This window comes from Podarcis cretensis (genome assembly GCF_951804945.1).
Source record: "Podarcis cretensis genome assembly, chromosome: 9".
Classification (NCBI taxonomy): Eukaryota; Metazoa; Chordata; class Lepidosauria; order Squamata; family Lacertidae; genus Podarcis; species Podarcis cretensis.
Genome location: NC_137178.1, coordinates 29,467,378 through 29,485,683, shown reverse-complemented (window position 1 = coordinate 29,485,683; position 18,306 = coordinate 29,467,378). Strand labels below are relative to the sequence as shown.

The window sequence follows — 18,306 nt, the reverse complement described above, 5'->3', positions numbered from 1 at the left end:
TGACAGCTATGTTTATTGATTGACGGTCGTTTTATATATGTGTGTGTGTGTGTAATGGGATATTGAGAGAGACACAGGTGACGCTGTGGGTTAAACCACAGAGCCTAGGACTTGCCGATCAGAAGGTCGGCGGTTCGAATCCCCGCGACGGGGTGAGCTCCTATTGCTCGGTCCCTGCTCCTGCCAACCTAGCAGTTCAAAAGCACGTCCAAGTGCAAGTAGATAAATAGGTACCACTCCGGCGGGAAGGTAAACGGTGTTTCCGTGCGCTGCTCTGGTTCACCAGAAGCAGCTTAGTCATGGTGGCCACTTGACCCGGAAGCTGCACGTTGGCTCCCTCGGCCAATAAAGCGAGATGAGCGCCGCAACCCCAGAGTTGGCCACGACTGCACCTAATGGTCAGGGGTCCCTTAACCTTTACCTTTATGTGTTTTCTGTAGACTGATGGACTGCTGGATGGCTGGCCATGGTGAAGGCTAGGACAACATGCCAACTCCATTCAGTGGACCAGACTGGTGCTCTCACATATTCATATTGGCTAAAGGGTATTTTTATCCTATTATGTTAGACCACATTATGTAATCTCATAATAACTCTTCTTATATCTCAGCCAAATAAACAAATGTGATAATGATTCATTGCTGATGCAGCTTTATGGGCAGAAAAGCTGTGATGCAGTGCAGCATCATTCCAAATAGGCAACTGAACTTTAAAATCACAAGATCCTTGATGCAATGAACAGCAATCAGAATCCTGTACATGCTGTACATTATGGAGAACTTGAACTGTGTCAAACATTTAAAAAAAAAACAAGTAATTATGAACATGAACATATAATTGGGCAAACTTTGTCATAACCAGTGGATTTTCTATCAAAACCACCTGCAAGTCATCCCAGTGACTTAACAAATGACCAAATTTTTTTAAAAAAAAATTAAAAAATTATCCCCATCTCATTATGGTAACTGCTGGGAGCATTCAGCATTGATAATGGTTAGATCTCTCTTGCTTGTGCTATAAGCTTCTTCCTAGGAATGTATTTTAATCATGGCCACACCTTTTAAATTAGCTTTAAGAAAGGTTGACTTGCGGGTGTTCCACCTTTATTTTCTTAACACTTACAGATGTGTTTGCCAAGCATTGTTTCTACCTCAAAATGTTAATGAAGTTCAATATCTCACTTTTCAGGTGCAAATTAAATCCAGTTGCTCTCTGCAATGTCTCCTCTCACAGTATATGTAACTAAGGAAAATTTGGATCTCCATAAATGTGACCATAGTAGCTTCATGCGATGAGATTAAATGCTTGTGCAGTAAGTCTCATAAAATATACTGTAATCAAGTGGTAGAATTAAGTATGCTTAAGTCCATTAAAATCAATTGACTTAAATATACTTAACTCTTGTGTTGGAGTATGGCTTTAGTTATGTCTGCAGTATTCATCTTCAAAACTCACATCTTGGATAATTTTGAAGCAGGGTGAGCTGTGATAGCAGTTAGCAAACTATCGTGGGGTTTTGTTGGGAGCTGAGAGAATTTCCCTAACAATTTTGCTTTAAGTAGGATTTGATTTGATTACATTTTCCCGGTCTCTTTGATTAATTGATGTAAATTTGTATAAACATATCTGGTGTAAGAGCTCTGCCATAAAGTAACTTTATCCATAAAGACATGTAATCATAATATAAATATTATATTACAAATATTGACGTTATAGTCAATGCAGGTATCAGGGTCATTTGCACAGCTGTGTATATATTTCTGCTCCTTCCAACAAATCTGTGATATTCACTGAGCAATTTTTTTTTGGCAACAATACACGTGCTATGTTATGAAAAATAATAGTTTCAGTCTGAAGTGTTTCCTTCATCTTAAGTTATTCTTCCATGCTGTGCAAGTAATCTCATATCCTTTGTTTTGTAGGACAAGAGTTTAGGTATTGATTCTCACCGGAGAGCTAAACAGGCAATAGTATCTGGCTAATGTTTGTGAACATATATAATTCACATTAAAATATGGTTTTGAATATAATATATATTAATGCATTGGCAAGGCGTAATCACTGTAAAACAATTACAAAATCTCCCATAGTTTGAAAGCCATCAGGATTTGGTGTAAATGCCAAAAAGAGACAGAAATGACAAATACTAAATATTTAAACTCCTGCCCACCTAGCAGTTCAAAAGCACATCAAAGTGCAAGTAGATAAATAAGTACCGCTCCGGCGGGAAGTTAAACGGCGTTTCCGTGTGCTGCTCTGGTTCGCCAGAAGCGGCTTAGTCATGCTGGCCACATGACCCGGAAGCTATACGCCGGCTCCCTCGGCCAATAAAGCGAGATGAGCGCCGCAACCCCAGAGTCGGTCGTGACTGGACCTAATGGTCAGGGGTCCCTTTACCTTTACCTTTACCTAAATATTTAAAATTAAAAACAATAGCATCAGAGAATCTTGAGTCAGGGCATTTTTAAACTCATCCTAAGTAAACTTGAAGCAATACATTTCTTTTTGCCTTGCATATTTTAAAATCTAGGGCAGCTGATCGAAAACTAATCATGGAAGACCCGCATTAAAACAAGTACATGGTTGCCTTCTCCATGAGCAGGTAAGGAGTTCTCGGGGGGGGGGGGGGGGGTTAACAAGCAAACATGTGCACCAGCTAGACAGCAGATAGCCAAATATTTGAAGGCAAAGCTGGAACAGATGCGTTGCATGTGCAAGTTCTTCTATTCAATCCCAGTTTTTAACTCATTGTAACCCACTCTGGCTGGGACCTGCTGGTGAAAAACAGATAATCATAATACTCATCACCATCTCCAGTTGTTCTCTGATGGCAGAACCGAGAAATATTTCTTCCTAAAAAAAGTTTGATAGCTGATGCCAGAGAACATAAGCAGTACAGTTTTTGGCTAGATAGACCAAGGATCTGCCCATGTACATTCACCTGTGTTACCTGCATCAAGTAGCTCTGTTGCCTGAGTACATAAGGTGTAAGTAATTTGTATAGTTGATTGGTGCCTGTTTGTTGCTTACAGAGTGGGGTTGCTAGTGTGGGGGTTACTAGACGTGTAGGGTTGCAAGGGAGCTTTGTAATACATATATGTGTATATACGCATGGGGTTGCATAGGATGTATCCATTAGGTGGCTCCCTCTACAAACATTAAAGTCCTGACAAGTTTTCATTTCATAATTTACAATGCATGCACACCATATCATTTTGCCAGCAATTGTTTCCAGAAGCTTTAAGGGGGCAGAAGAACTTTAAGAACTTTTGAGCTGTTGCTCAGAACTTCAACCAACCCAGAAAACTTTTCACAGCCTGCTATCTCACCTCCCTGCTCACGTTGGTCTCACTTTCCACCCATGTGCATGAAGATCTGCCAACTGAGGCAGGCTTTTCTGACATCTAATGTAGAGGATATGAATATGCCCAGGCTGCCTTAAGGACACGGCCAGCTGGCTATATCCCAGCTTATGTCTGCCACCACCCCTCCACTCACCTGAATTCCTGAGAAAAAGAAACCCATACTAAAAGCTCCCCAGTCATCACTAAGGATGGAAGGCAACGTTCATTTCAGTTCTGTTTTTCATTTTTCCAGCCTCAAATTCAGTTCTCCAAATTTCTGCAGCAGCTTGTGAATTGTTATTTTTTAATCCTCATAAAAATTATTCAGCATTTTAGTGTGAATTTCTCTTAAACACATTTGTTGCTAGCAATTTATCCTAGCATACAAATGCACTTTGTATGATAATTTCACTAATACGTTCATTAATGCACTGCAAAATTTGGATTTATTTGGTTCTCATCTTGCTCCAGAAAGTATGAATTCAGCTTAAATGTGAACTGAATACAACCCTTCCCCCTAAAAAAATCTCCAAATATAGTGTCAAGGGAAGTAATAGTACCATTGTATTCTGCCTTGGCCAGACTCTACATAGAGCAGCCACTCTGGGCAGCTTCCAGCAAAATATAAAAAATAATAAAATGTCAGGCATTAAAAACTTCCCTGAACTGTGCTGCCTTCAGATGTTTTCTAATAGTTGTGTAATTCTTTATCTCCCTGACATCTGATTGGAGGGCACTCTACAGAGAGGGCGCCACTGCCGAGAAGGATATTGAGAAGTTGGGATGTGTGCGGAGGGTGACCAAGATGATAAATGGGGTGGAAACCAAGCCTTATGATAAATGATTAATGGAGCTGGGTATGTTTTGTCTGGAGAAGAGAATAATAATAGCCATCTTCAAATGGTTGAAGGGCTGTCACATGGACGATGGGGTGAGCTTGTTTTCTGCTGCTCCAGAGGGTAGGACCCAAGCCAATTGATTCAAATTGCAAGAAAGCAGATTCCGACCAAATACTAGGAAGAACTTTCTGATGGTAAGAGCTTTTCAACTGTGGAACAGACTACCTACGTAGAAAGGTGGTAGGCTCTACTTCATTGGACGTTTTAAAGTAGCGGTTGGATGGCCATCTGTCAGGAATTCTTTAGCTGTGATTCCTGCATTGCAGGGAGTTGGGATAACCCTTGGAATCACCTTCCAACTCCACAATTCTGTGATTCTACGATTTGGTGTATAGGATAATAATGTACACAGTTTTGGTTACCCCATCTCAAAGAATATATTTTTGATGGACAAAATACAGAACAGAGTGACTAGCAAATCAGATATGCTTGCTCCTAAGTAAGTCCCACAGAGTCAAATGGGCCATACTCGAAAGAGTTCTTAGGACTTTAGGCTGAAATTTATCATTGGGGTGGAGCTTTGTTCATATTTACACAGAGTATGTTGTACTGTGAGTCTCCTCCCAGATCAATATACCTAGGATTGTAGACTTAGGTTCTTATCCATACCTTTCCTTCTGTTTCTCCAAAAATGGTCATAAAAGGTAAAGGTAAAGGTACCCCTGCCCATACGGGCCAGTCTTGACAGACTCTGGGGTTGTGCGCCCATCTCACTTAAGAGGCCAGGGGCCAGCGCTGTCCGGAGACACTTCCGGGTCACGTGGCCAGCGTGACATCGCTGCTCTGGCGAGCCAGAGCCGCACACGGAAACGCCGTTTACCTTCCCGCTGGTAAGCGGTCCCTATTTATCTACTTGCACCCGGAGGTGCTTTCGAACTGCTAGGTTGGCAGGCGCTGGGACCGAGCAGCGGGAGCGCACCCCGCCGCAGGGATTCGAACCGCCGACCTTTCGATCGGCAAGTCCTAGGCGCTGAGGCTTTAACCCACAGCGCCACCTTCTAGTTTCTTTTGATTAATATACAGAACAATTCTTTGGATACCTTTGAGGTTCGCCCCCTCTCTTGCCAGAAACTACTTGCCAGAAACTACAGACAGCTGAAGTGATTACCCTGCAGCTGCAGAGTTATATAAGCTCAACCCCATAAATTCGATGCTGCTTTAATAAGCAAGGATTCGGACCTGTCATTCAGCAGAGAATATTGAGGGTGGCTGCATTTCTTTTGGGGAGAAAAGAGAAGTTTGCTCTTTGCATGCAGTACATTAATCAGAAATTCTACTCTTTATATTAGATCTGTTCAAATCATGTAAATCCAAATTAGTAAATCTGTTAAAACAAACAGGTGAACAGATCAGGTTTCACTTGGCGCCCAAAATGATAGCACCAAGCAAATTTGCCATGGGAAGGAAGTTCACAAATGGGTGCCCCCACATAAAAAAACTCTTCGGTAGCCTGCCATCTGAAGGCAGTAGGATCTCTTTTAAGGACTTACTGGAGGAGATTTTTAGAATAGCATTGCTACTATTCATTACCACCATTGGTAGTACTTTGTCCTCTATTTAAGGCCTAAGATAACAAGAATGATGAGTTTATGCTTTCTGGAGCAATATTTTTGTCTGCCTGTCTATATTTTATTCTATTTTAGCCATCATTAAACCAATTACCAATTTCAATGTGAGTTGGACTTGCATTCTGCTTTGACTAGAGCTATGGCACTAATGGGCTACTCACAAGATTTTCTGAACCAGTAAACAAGTGCTTAGGATGAGATGCATTGAATGCTTCTAAAGCTGAGGAAGTAGAAAGGAAATCCACGGTGTTCATTTTTATTATTCTGAAATAGAAGGTTAAGGAAGTATGATGTGCTCTTCAAAAGTGTTACTTTGGTACTGTGTGAAATAAATCATCATTAGCAGTTTGGTGCCAGTTAACAAAGGAAATGAGTTGTGAGGACATGCTGGTACTTGGCACTTTAGGAGAGAATTAATTACAAGTGCTTAGAACACTTCTGACCCATACTAGCAAAAAGTTTCAAACTATGGTTAATATGTGCAGAGGTGGACAATCTTTTTGTTGTTGTTGAGGAACACTATCCCTCAGGAGTAATTTGACAGGGGCAAGTTACCTACAGTGAGCAGGGCTGGAGTCAAATGAGCAGGGCTGCCAACAAAACTTGGGAGGGAGTTAAGAGAAATGGGCCCTTTTCTATCTCTTTATTCACTTCCTCTCTCCCTTTCTGCCATCTCCTTTTCCTCCTCTTCACCATGAAATTGTGCCAAGAGGACTTCATGGAATTCGGCTGAGACCACAGGTTGGCTACCTCAGCTTTCCAAGAACTTGATGAAATGTTAAAATGTTGTCTTTTACTCCAATATATGCAAATGATGTCCTTCAAAGTTATTTTCCCATAATCGTCTAGTCTCACCCATTACCCATTACTGGGCTGCTACCTGACCTAAGATAGGTTGCAGTGGCACTACAACCACCAAAGCATAGTAAAGTCCCCAAACAGCCTAGGCTGAAGACCACCAAAACTGAATTAGTCCCTGTTATGTACTGTTCTCACCCTGGGCCAGCAGGGGGACACTGTAGATAGTTTTCACTCAGGTCCACATATGCAAAGAAGGAATTGAAAGTTACATTCAGTGATTGGATAGTTACAGAAAGTTGTTACTGTTGCTTTGTAGTTGAGCTCTATATAAGCAGGCTGGCTGAATCCTTCAGCCCAGTTCTGTTCTGGCCTGTGAATAAACAAGAGCTGTCTGAAGAATTGCTGTGTCGTCTGATATGTTCACCCACAACCTAACAGTCCCAATTCTAGGACAATGACTACTGTTGTTTTGGTTCCTTTGCTTTAAGCTTTCTTCTACATATTGTTAGCAGCCTCGGGCCAGGAAAAAATAATTGTACCCTAGAGATATTGCCACGTTATGCTGGGTGTGGTGCTTGCCTCTGGTGAGTAATTTCTAACATCCTTTGCAATTTAACAACTCAGCTGCTATGAGTGGAATTATGCATTATGAGGCAAACGTAAGTGCTTTGTAAAGTTAATGCAGAGCGTTCAACAATATGCCTTGCTTACCATAATGGAGTGAATTCAGGAACACCAAGCCTTCCATGTCACGTGTGAAACACATGATGCACAAGGCTCGGGAAATGGTTGAAATCTGGATTATATGGATTTCTTCTGGCTTGATGGCAATTTGGTTGTGAAAGAGCATATTTGTAAAATCCGGAGGCTGAGGATTCAGATTGTTTAGGTTTTTCATTTTGTTTTGTTTTCTTCCACATCAAAGGACTGCCTTCCTTTATTTGTTGAGGACTTATGGAGATTACTGGGGAAAGCAAGCCTGTATTCAATTCTAATAATTTTGCAGGGTAAGAGAAAGAGAAAATGCATGGATCTGTGGCATTTTGCAGGAAGGTTTATATTAGAAGATACTTCATCTCCTGATGATTGTTTTCTTCTTGTAAACGGAGACATGGACCACCCAGTCTATCTCTCAATTAATCCACTGGCATGTTTTTGTGTATATAGCTGTCGGTAGGTCTCCTTACAAATTATATAAACTCACCTCTCATAAATGACCAAAAGTGGTTATAATTGAAGTTCACAAGGTGTTTTTCTTCATAGAGTATTCCACATCAGAACATAGCAAAATAAATCAAGTTTAGTTCTTTGGGTGTCTGAATACACGAAATTAACTACAAAATGGTTTCACTTGATGTTACTGGAACCTCGGTCGTAAGGTGATATACCCTTATGTTAAATACTTGTAGTTATATTATAATGCTAAATAAAGTGCACAATTTTACATAGAACCTGAACCTGTTTAAAAGAAGTGCAGACCTTATGGCATAGGTATTTATGCAATTACAAATCCTCAAAAAATGCATTCAGATATATAGATATATATTTACATATATACACACGTATAGTTGACATGGGGGTGGCTATTTTTTATTCCCCTCCTTTTATTGATGTCAATGAAAGGGAAATCCTTTTCACCAGGAAGGGCTCACAAGTTGTGCTGTCAGTAGGGCTGTGGACTGAAGGGCTATTGGGTACAACATGCATTTGCATCTCTCTTATGCTGCACACATTCCTTTGTCATGCCAGTCAAATGGGTGGCCAGAGGAGTATACATGCTGCGGCACATATTGTCAGGTGGTAGGGCCAGTTCATGCACCCTCCAGCTCTCCTCCTACATTTCTTTCATCGTGTGTACAGGTGGGAGGGTTGCCTGAACCCATGCGCTCTGTGGTGGTTCAAATCTACACAGCGAGTTCTCCTGGGTAACAGACCCTACAGGCTTTTGACATTATAGATCAGGCAATGTTTCCCACGCACCCCTTGCCCAAGGTCTGCCAGGCCCTCTGCCCAACTTTTAACATGTTACAGGACACAATATATTTGTTGAAAGTGAGACTGAAATAATAGCACAGCCTTTTTACGAAACCAAATTCTGATATATTGGAGGCTCCAATGTTTGCATCATACACGGACCTCAATCTTAGAAGACTGCTGCTAGCTAATCTAGTTAAAAGGGAAACCATTCCTGCCCCTGTAATTGACAAAGTTAGAAGTCTATCCCTGCCTAACATAATTAGAAAGGGAAATGGCTTTATTTATAATTGACGAAGGCTGCGATTCATTACATAGTTATATGAGCATGAGGTTTAAGCATGCATAATTGTGCTCTGGCCTGCAGCCAAGCATATTATATTTCTGTTCCAGGCATATTCAAGTGTCCGTGCAAGTGCTTTGTAAAGAGACTAGGATTAATTTTCAGTTCATCTTTTTACAGGGATATTAGTATTAGAAACATTCCCGTAGAATCAACTTTGTTTAAATTGGAAATAAGAGTAGTGTTAAACGGTTGTCTCTGAAGTCCATAATTAAAATACATATTTATATTAAGTATTGGTTCTCTATTATGAGCTGTAACAACCAATGGTCTGGTTCACATGTAGTGCTCAGCCAAACCTTGGTTTATCATGAACAAGCAAACAAGTGGGCTCCCAGAGAGGAGACTGCTGCTGTGCTATGTGGTTGTCCAAATCTGGCCTCATGGTTTAACTCAGGCATAGGCAAACTCGGCCCTCCAGATGTTTTGGGACTACAACTCCCATCATCCCTAGCTAACAGGACCAGGAGTCAGGGATGATGGGAGTTGTAGTCCCAAAATATCTGGAGGGCCGAGTTTGCCTATGCCTGGTTTAACTCTCTCAGACAAAACAAAGCTGTAAAGCAGGGGTCAGCAAATTTTTTCAGCAGGGGACTGGTCCACTGTCCCTCAGACCTTGTGGGGGGTGGACTATTTTTTTTGGGGGGGGACGGACAAATTCCTATGCCCCACAAATAACCCAGAGATGCATTTTAAATAAAAGGACACATTCTACCCATGTAAAAACACACTGATTCCCGGACCATCCGCAGGCCGGATTTAGAAGGCGATTGGGCTGAATCCGGCCCCCGGGCCTTAGTTTGCCTACCCATGCTGTAAATCTTGGTTAGCTCATGGTTTGTCTGGAGATTGCTAAACCATGGCTTAGCAAAGCACAGCAGCCACAGAGGAGCAGAATATGTTAAAAAATGCGTAAGGATGTAATTAACTGTATTATAATGATGACTGAGCAAGTCATAGCTAGAGAAGAAAATGTGGTTTCTAGCTTATCTTCTAAAATCAAACACATCCATAAGGAATTACAATTAAAGTTAGCTGCTCTTCTTCTTAATGCTATACATACAAACCATATGCCTCTTCCTGTACTATTGTATTTGGACAATTGCTTCAAGTCATGGTGTTTTGTACGAATTGCTGTACACTAGGGTCAAATAAAATACTTTAACAGCTCTTTACCAAATATACATAATCGTGAGGCCATATCAGTATATTGTCCTGTTCCAGAATAAACATCTGTTGGTGTGAATATTTGCAGTAGCTTTTGTAGTTGGAAATATCATCAAAGCATCTATGTGCTTTTTATCTGAACAAATGTTTGAGAATATTTTCCATGGCCTTCGTCCAGCTTTAATTAAAATTAAAATTAATATGAGTATGGATGAAACATACCAAAGTAAAATTGTGGGGAACTCAACAGTTATAATCTTCCTGCCGTGTTGCTGCGATACTGTGCTGCACACTTTATGTTCCTGATAAAGGACCATATGGATTATAGCAGTAGGAAGCCCAGTTGTGTAGTGCTGATTCTCAATTTCTTTTTCTAATCACACAGCATTCCAGTCTGAACATGTTTTTAGCTTGTTTATTTTAATTAATGCTTTCTTTTTCAGAATTAATGTGCCATCCCTACAACAACGGTTGTTGCAATTCTCTGCTTTAATGCTGGTACAACTTTCTTTAAACAGGAGGCAACAGTTTGCCATGTAAGATTCTTGCTAGAGAAATGGCCATTTATAAATTCTCTTCAAAGGAAGGTCTCTAGACAGACAGATTTGTATTCCATGACTACAGCTCTCCTTCTACTCAAGGAGCAACAACACTGGATGCCACCCCATGACTGGCTTGCCCTATGGTAGTGAAGCTCACTCGGATGGGCTAGAGAATGTAAGATAAACCTGGCTGGATCAAGCCAGAGTAAGGTTACCAGATTTTTTTCAATGAATCCGGGGACACTTTAAATAAACAAATAAATAAATAAATAATACATGTTCGGGACGATGCTGCAGCAATGGCAGTGGCAGAGACCTCAAACGCCACATTTCCCCTTCCTCCGAGGCTTCTGTCTGCTTTCTCCATGGGCCTGGGCAACCCCCGAGTTGTGGGTTCTTCAGTGGTGGTGGTGGGGAAGTGGTGTGCGGTGGGTCAAGCATGGAAGGTGGAGAAGGAGGGCCGAGAGCGGCAGCGGCGAGGCTCAGGCAGCACGATGCCTCCCTTCCCATCAGAGCAGCCCCAATCCCATTCCTACTTGCATGCAAGCAGGAGGGGGCAGGGATCCCTCAGCTGGGAAGCGAGGCTTCCCATTGCCTAACTGAGAGATCCCTGCCCCCTCCTGCTTGCACGCAAGCTCTGATAGGCAGCTTGAAGCCTCTCTTCACAGCTGAGAGATCCCCGCCCCGCTCCAGCTTGCACGCAAGTAGGATCATAGAATCATAGAATCATAGAATCACAGAATCATAGAATCATAGAGTTGGAAGAGACCACAAGGGCCATCGAGTCCAACCCCCTGCCAAGCAGGAAACACCATCAGAGCACTCCTGACATATGGTTGTCAAGCCTCTGCTTAAAGACCTCCAAAGAAGGAGACTCCACCACAGTCCTTGGCAGCAAATTCCACTGTCGAACAGCTCTTACTGTCAGGAAGTTCTTCCTAATGTTTAGGTGGAATCTTCTTTCTTGTAGTTTGGATCCATTACTCTGTGTCCGCTTCTCTGGAGCAGCAGAAAACAACCTTTCTCCCTCCTCTATGTGACATCCTTTTATATATTTGAACATGGCTATCATATCACCCCTTAACCTCCTCTTCTCCAGGCTAAACATGCCCAGCTCCCTTAGCCGTTCCTCATAAGGCATCGTTTCCAGGCCTTTGACCATATTCGTTGCCCTCCTCTGGACACGTTCCAGTTTGTCAGTGTCCTTCTTGAACTGTGGTGCCCAAAACTGGACACAGTACTCCAGGTGAGGTCTGACCAGAGCAGAATACAGTGGCACTATTACTTCCCTTGATCTAGATGCTATACTCCTATTGATGCAGCCCAGAATTGCATTGGCTTTTTTAGCTGCTGCGTCACACTGTCGGCTCATGTCAAGTTTGTGGTCAACCAAGACTCCTAGATCCTTTTCACATGTACTGCTCTCAAGCCAGGTGTCACCCATCTTGTATTTGTGCCTCTCATTTTTTTAAATTTTTTTTTTGCCCAAGTGCAATACTTTACATTTCTCCCTGTTAAAATTCATCTTGTTTGTTTTGGCCCAGTTCTCTAATCTGTCAAGGTCATTTTGAAGTGCGATCCTGTCCTCTGGGGTGTTAGCCACCCCTCCCAGTTTGGTGTCATCTGCAAATTTGATCAGGATGCCCTTGAGTCCATCATCCAAGTCGTTGATAAATATGTTGAATAAGACCGGGCCCAAGACAGAACCCTGTGGCACCCCACTAGTCACTCTTCTCCAGGATGAAGAGGAACCATTGATGAGCACCCTTTGGGTTCGGTCAGTCAGCCAGTTACAAATCCACTGAGTGGTAGCATAGTCAAGACCGCATTTTACCAGCTTTCTTTACAAGAATATCATGGGGCACCTTGTCAAATGCCTTGCTGAAATCAAGGTAGGCTACATCCACTGCGTTCCCTTCATCTACCGGGCTTGTAATTCTGTCAAAAAACGAGATCAGGTTAGTCTGACATGACTTATTTTTCAGAAATCCATGCTGACTATTGGTGATCACAGCATTCCTTTCTAGGTGCTCACAGACTGTTTGCTTAATGATCTGCTCCAGAATCTTCCCTGGTATTGATGTCAGACTGACTGGGCGGTAATTATTTGGGTCCTCTCTTTTCCCCTTTTTGAAAATAGGGACAACATTTGCCCTCCTCCAGTCTGCCGGGACTTCGCCTGTTCTCCAGGAATTCTCAAAGATGACTGCCAGTGGTTCTGAGATCACATCTGCCAGTTCTTTTAATACTCTTGGATGCAGTTCATCTGGCCCTGGAGACTTGAATACATCTAGACTAGCCAAGTATTCTTGTACTATCTCCTTAGTTATTCTGGGCTGTGTTTCCTCTGCTGAATCATTTGCTCCAAATTCTTCAGGTCGGGCATTGTTTTCTTTATCGGAGAAGACTGAGGCAAAGAAGGCATTGAGGAGTTCAGCCCTTTCTGTGTCCCCTGTTTGCATTTCACCATCTTCTCCTCTGAGTGACCCCACTGTTCCTTTGTTCTTCCTTTTGCTATGAACATACCCATAAAAGCCTTTTTTGTTGCTTTTAACCTCTCTAGCAAGCCTGAGTTCATTCTGTGCTTTAGCTTTTCTGACTTTGTGTCTACATGTGCTGGCTATTTGTTTGAATTCCTCTTTGGTGGTTTCCCCCCTTTTCCATTTTTTGTACACATCCTTTTTTCATCTTAACTCAGTTAAAAGTTCTTTAGATAGCCACCCTGGCTTCTTTAGGCACCTTCCATGTTTCCGTCTCATTGGTATTGCCTGAAGTTGTGCTTTTACTATCTCCCTCTTAACAAACTCCCAGCCATCATGAACTTCCTTTCCTTTTAGTATTACTGTCCATGGGATCTCACCCAGCACTTCCCTAAGTTTTATGAAGTCGGCTTTCTTAAAGTCAAGAAATTGAGTCCTAGTATGCTTGGCTGCTCCTTTCCGCTGTATAGTAAACTTCAGAAGAGCATGATCACTCGCACCTAATGATCCTTCCACTTCTACCCCACTAACCAGGTCATCAACATTGGTTAGGACCAGATCTAAAATGAATGTTCCTCTTGTTGCTTCTTCCACTTTCTGGACAATGAAGTTGTCTGCAAGGCCAGTGAGGAATCTGTTTGACCTTATGCTCTTGGCTGAGTTTGACATCCAACAAATATCCGGGTAATTGAAGTCCCCCAGTACTACTAGCTCCCTTCCTTTTGCATGCTTGGCCATCTTTTCCAGGAAGGCATCATCTATGTCCTCCGTTTGGCTTGGGGATCTATAGTAAGCTCCCACAATGAGGTCACTGTTATTCTTCTCTCCCTTAATTTTGACCCAAATGCTCTCACTTTGGCTTTGAGGTTCTAAATCTTAGATCTCTTCACAGGTATACACATCCCTGACATATAACGCCACTCCTCCTCCTTTCTTGTCTGGTCTGTTTCTCTGAAATAGATTGTATCCCTCCATTATTACATTCCAATTGTGGGACTTATCCCACCAGGTTTCAGTGATGCCTACTATGTCATATTTATTTTGCTGTACCAAGAGCTCAAGCTCATCTTGTTTATTTCCCATGCTTTGCGCATTAGTATACAGACATTGAAGTCCATTAATCATTCCCCCGTGTCTCTTATTTAATGATTTTTTCCTCCCATCACTAGGTCTGCGTGCTGTTTGCTCCATTTGGTCTATGACATTTGGATGATCATCTTCATCAATTGATAGACTCCTACCTTCAGGAGCACTGTCTCCCTCCCCCACATTAGTCAGTTTAAAGCTCTCCTGATGAGGTTTCTGAGATTTTTGGCAAAAACATTCCTCCCAACCGTTGTGAGGTGCAGCCCATCGCTTGCCAGAAGTCCATCTTCAAGAAACTGCAGTCCGTGATCTAAGAATCCAAACCGTTCCTGTTTACACCATTTGCGAAGCCAGCTGTTCACTTCCATTATTTTTCCCTCTCTCCCTGGGCCACGTCGTTCAACTGAGAGGACAGATGAGATGACAATTTGTGCATTTAATTGCTTCAATTTCCTGCCCAGAGCCTCGTAGTCTCTTTTGATCTTCTGGAGGCTATTGCTTGCAGTGTCATTGGTTCCCACATGAACCAAGAGGAAGGGGTATTTGTCAGTGGGTTTTATGATTCCTTGCAGTCGTTCAAGGAACGTTGCAGGAGTTGCAGGAGTTGGGAGGCTGCTCTGATAAGCAGAACGAAGCCTCCCTTCACAGCTTAGTTGCTGGGGTCAAGGAAAGTGGAGGCAGCCCAGAAGCTGCATCTTAGAGCCCCTGCACCACCATCATAATGGGACTTCTGAGCAGCTTCTGAAGCCAGCCAGAGCCAACTGCTCCAGGCTGCTGAGACTGCCACTGCTGTGTTTCCCGGGGACATTAGATGAAATCCGGGGACATTCCGGGGACTTATTCGCAAATCCGGGGACTGTCCCCGGGAAACAGGGACGTCTGGTAACCCTAAGCCAGAGGCCCATCCAGTCCAGCACCTTGTTCTCTCTTTTTTAGTGGCATCCATCTGTCTTGAGAAACATTGGAGTGTGCCTCTGGCGGTGAAGTCAAACTGCTGCATTAGCATCACTGAAATGACCTCTCTGGGACACAAGCCCTAGCAGTATATATAGTGGTCTTAGGCTGCCCAGATGACAAGACTCTCAGCCTCACTGATGTGCTCCAAAGGAAACAGTGCAATGCATTTGGCACCAGTTTGGCTGCAGAAGATCCATCAGCTACCCTCATCTGGTTTAGCCGGCCAGTCAAGGCCATTTCCTGGGGTGTGGCTGCTGTTACATGTTGACAGCTTCTAGGAGCCACAGATGAGCTGAGTGCAGGGTGGAGACCAAAGGTGAACAAAGTACCCCAGAAGGAGCATGACATGTCCCCCACCAGAGGTATTGCCCCTCCCCTAACACCTAATACACCCTAGCATAGTGGCAAAGTAGAAGCCTATGGGAAGTCTACAAGCAGGACTTCGGTGCAATAGCATTCTTTCCACTTGTGATACCCAGCAATAAGTATTCAGCAAGGTGTACTGCCAGACCTTATCAAAATCAGCTGGAAATTATTATTAAATTCTTTTATCCAGGAAGAGCCAAATACTAATGATTTTCAAATCTGGAGAATTCTCTAGCAAACTGTTAGACACCATCTGGTTTCTATTTTGGAATTGAAATTGTTTTCATATATGTAATTAGCTGTCATTATATACATAATTGCTTTAACTATTTTTATACAAGAGATGGGCAGATTTTGAGTCTATAATTGATCTACTTGGTGGACAAGAGAAATAAACACTTTTTGTCACTAACAAATGAGAGGAGAAAATTCTTAAGAAAGAATGATATGTCCTGCCATGTAGACAGGAATTCACAATTCTAGCTTTGTTTTATGCTTTCACTCATTTAGGGTTTATGTAATTTGACTCAGATTGTCATTGTACTTTGTTGCATTTTAATATTTGCTTGAAAAGGAGCAATTTTTCCTCTTTAACGGAGCATGCTGTGATTTGCCAGGCAAATTCAGCATTTCAAGCTTGTTTATGTTGTAGTTTATTTGGGTCATCTAGTCCAACTCCCTGCAATGAAAATTTAAAAATATATTCAGTAGTTTCCAAAACAATTTTGTGACATTTGTACTTTTCAGCTCCTTTGCTGCTGCTATGTTCAATAGTGGCTTCCTGAAAGAAGACTACACAGGCTTAATTGGCCCAGCCAGAAGCTCCCAAGATGGCAGGGTTTAGAGTGGGAAGTTTAGCAACTTCAATTTGTTCCCAAGTCTCCGTGCTTCCTAGATACTCTTGCTGTTTACTGTGGACAGCTTTTAGGGGGAACAGTATTCAAGTCACCCTAAGTCTGTGGTCCAAGTTACATAGGATTGCACTACTGCAAAGGGTGGCAGGGGTTGTATGCACTTAAATCTTTGATATAACAAAATTTATAGAGGGAGAGTTGTTCCAAATTACATGAAGAAACCTTTCAATCTTCTTGAAGTTTGTGTGTGTGTGTGTGTGTGTGTGTGTGTATCCAGAATTAATCAAATGCCCCATCCCTTAGAGAAACAGGTCAGCTTCTTCTTTTCCCCCTATGGCCTAAATATTTTTTCACATGCATTTTTTTCCACTTCTTTCTTCTGCTTGTACCTTAACAAAGCACTTTAGTTCCACTTTGTAAGCTTCATGCCAATTAGTGAGGTGTAACACCTTTCCCTGGGAGATTTCCTGGACATCATGGCCAATGCATGAAAAAACTGAATGTGTAAATTTACCTTCTCATGAGTTCAATCTATTTTAGGGGCGATGGGGATTGTTGTTTATGTTGCCTGTCCCTGCACATTAATCTTCCTCAACGATAGATGTTTAGCCTTTTCATAACCCTGTTGTGTGTGCTTTAAAATATCTTTGTATGGTCCTGCTTGAGCCACTGGACAACTTTTAACTGAATCCAAAATTACCATGTCACTGGAAATACTTTTTTGATTTATCATCATTTTCTTCAAAGGTAATTGTTTAATGACCACAGTTCCTTTCATTTGAACGAATGCAGCGATGGGCAAAGTCTTTATCTTAATAATCCAAGTGACAAAATGTGGGTAGATTATGTCTCCCCATCACCATCACTACCTGTTTCTTTCTCAATTCCTTCTTGTAGGTCTGCAGTGGTAATTTTCCAGCACGCTTAAGAAGTTTCCAAAGTTGAACACAAACAAATTGCTGTCAACCTGGTACACCTTCCCTGATGTCAATGATTAAGAAAGATATTCAAGAGGTGTTGTTTTTTTTAAAAAAAGAGAATTCGGTTCAGTTATCATTGTTCAGGAGACAGAAATAAAACAGCCTTCCTGTTTAGAAGAACTCTTTGTCATGAACTCGTAACAAGATGAACAACATAGAATAACACTGAGCTTCCAAAGACTACAACATGGAAGAAGTTCAAAGCACATTCCTTTACTATCCAAAAGAAAACAAGATTTCAAAATAAGACTCTCCTGGGATAATTTCTAATCTATCCTGGGTTTGAATGGGCTAGCAGCTGTTCCATCAAAGATTTTCCCTAAATTGGTTGGAGGTGTAATCCTATACATTTCTGAAATGTCTGAAGAGGGCCATTTTTATATATATAACTACATGGGATTTGGGGACCACAGAGCCTAGGACTTGCCGATCAGAAAGTCGGCGGTTTGAATCCCCGCGACAGGGTGAGCTCCCATTGCTCAGTCCCTGCTCCTGCCAACCTAACAGTTCAAAAGCATGTCAAAGTGCAAGTAGATAAATAGGTACTGCTCTGGCTGGAAGGTAAACGGCGTTTCTGTGCACTGCTCTGGTTCGCCAGGAGTGGCTTAGTCATGATGGCCACATGGCCCGGAAGCTGTACGCCGGCTCCCTCCGCCAATAAAACAAGAAAAGCGCCGCAACCCCAGAGTTGGTCATGACTGGACCTAATGGTCAGGGGTCCCGTTACCTTTACTTACATGGGATTTTGGGGGGGGGGAGTGGTCTGCTAAAGTGGTCAAATGAGTTTTTCTAAAATAAATAGCTTAGCTGGGTCTGTTAAGTATCTTCTTCATAATGGGTTATCACAGAAACTATTAGATAAGGCATAAAGGTATTTCTAGAACATGCCTTTCCCTTCCCAATCCTGGGTGGAGGTGGTATCTGTGAGGTGTCTGTGTTGGTATG

At 42.3% G+C, this 18,306-nt stretch overlaps 1 long non-coding RNA gene across 1 annotated transcript; it reads left to right on the top strand.

Annotated features, from left to right (window-relative positions):
- Positions 1–442: 442 nt before the first annotated feature.
- LOC307223978 lies at positions 443–17,401 on the top strand. The gene is made up of 3 exons (XR_013842359.1): positions 443–545; positions 2,531–2,602; positions 17,279–17,401. It is a non-coding gene; the product is annotated as an uncharacterized lncRNA (long non-coding RNA).
- Positions 17,402–18,306: the final 905 nt, after the last annotated feature.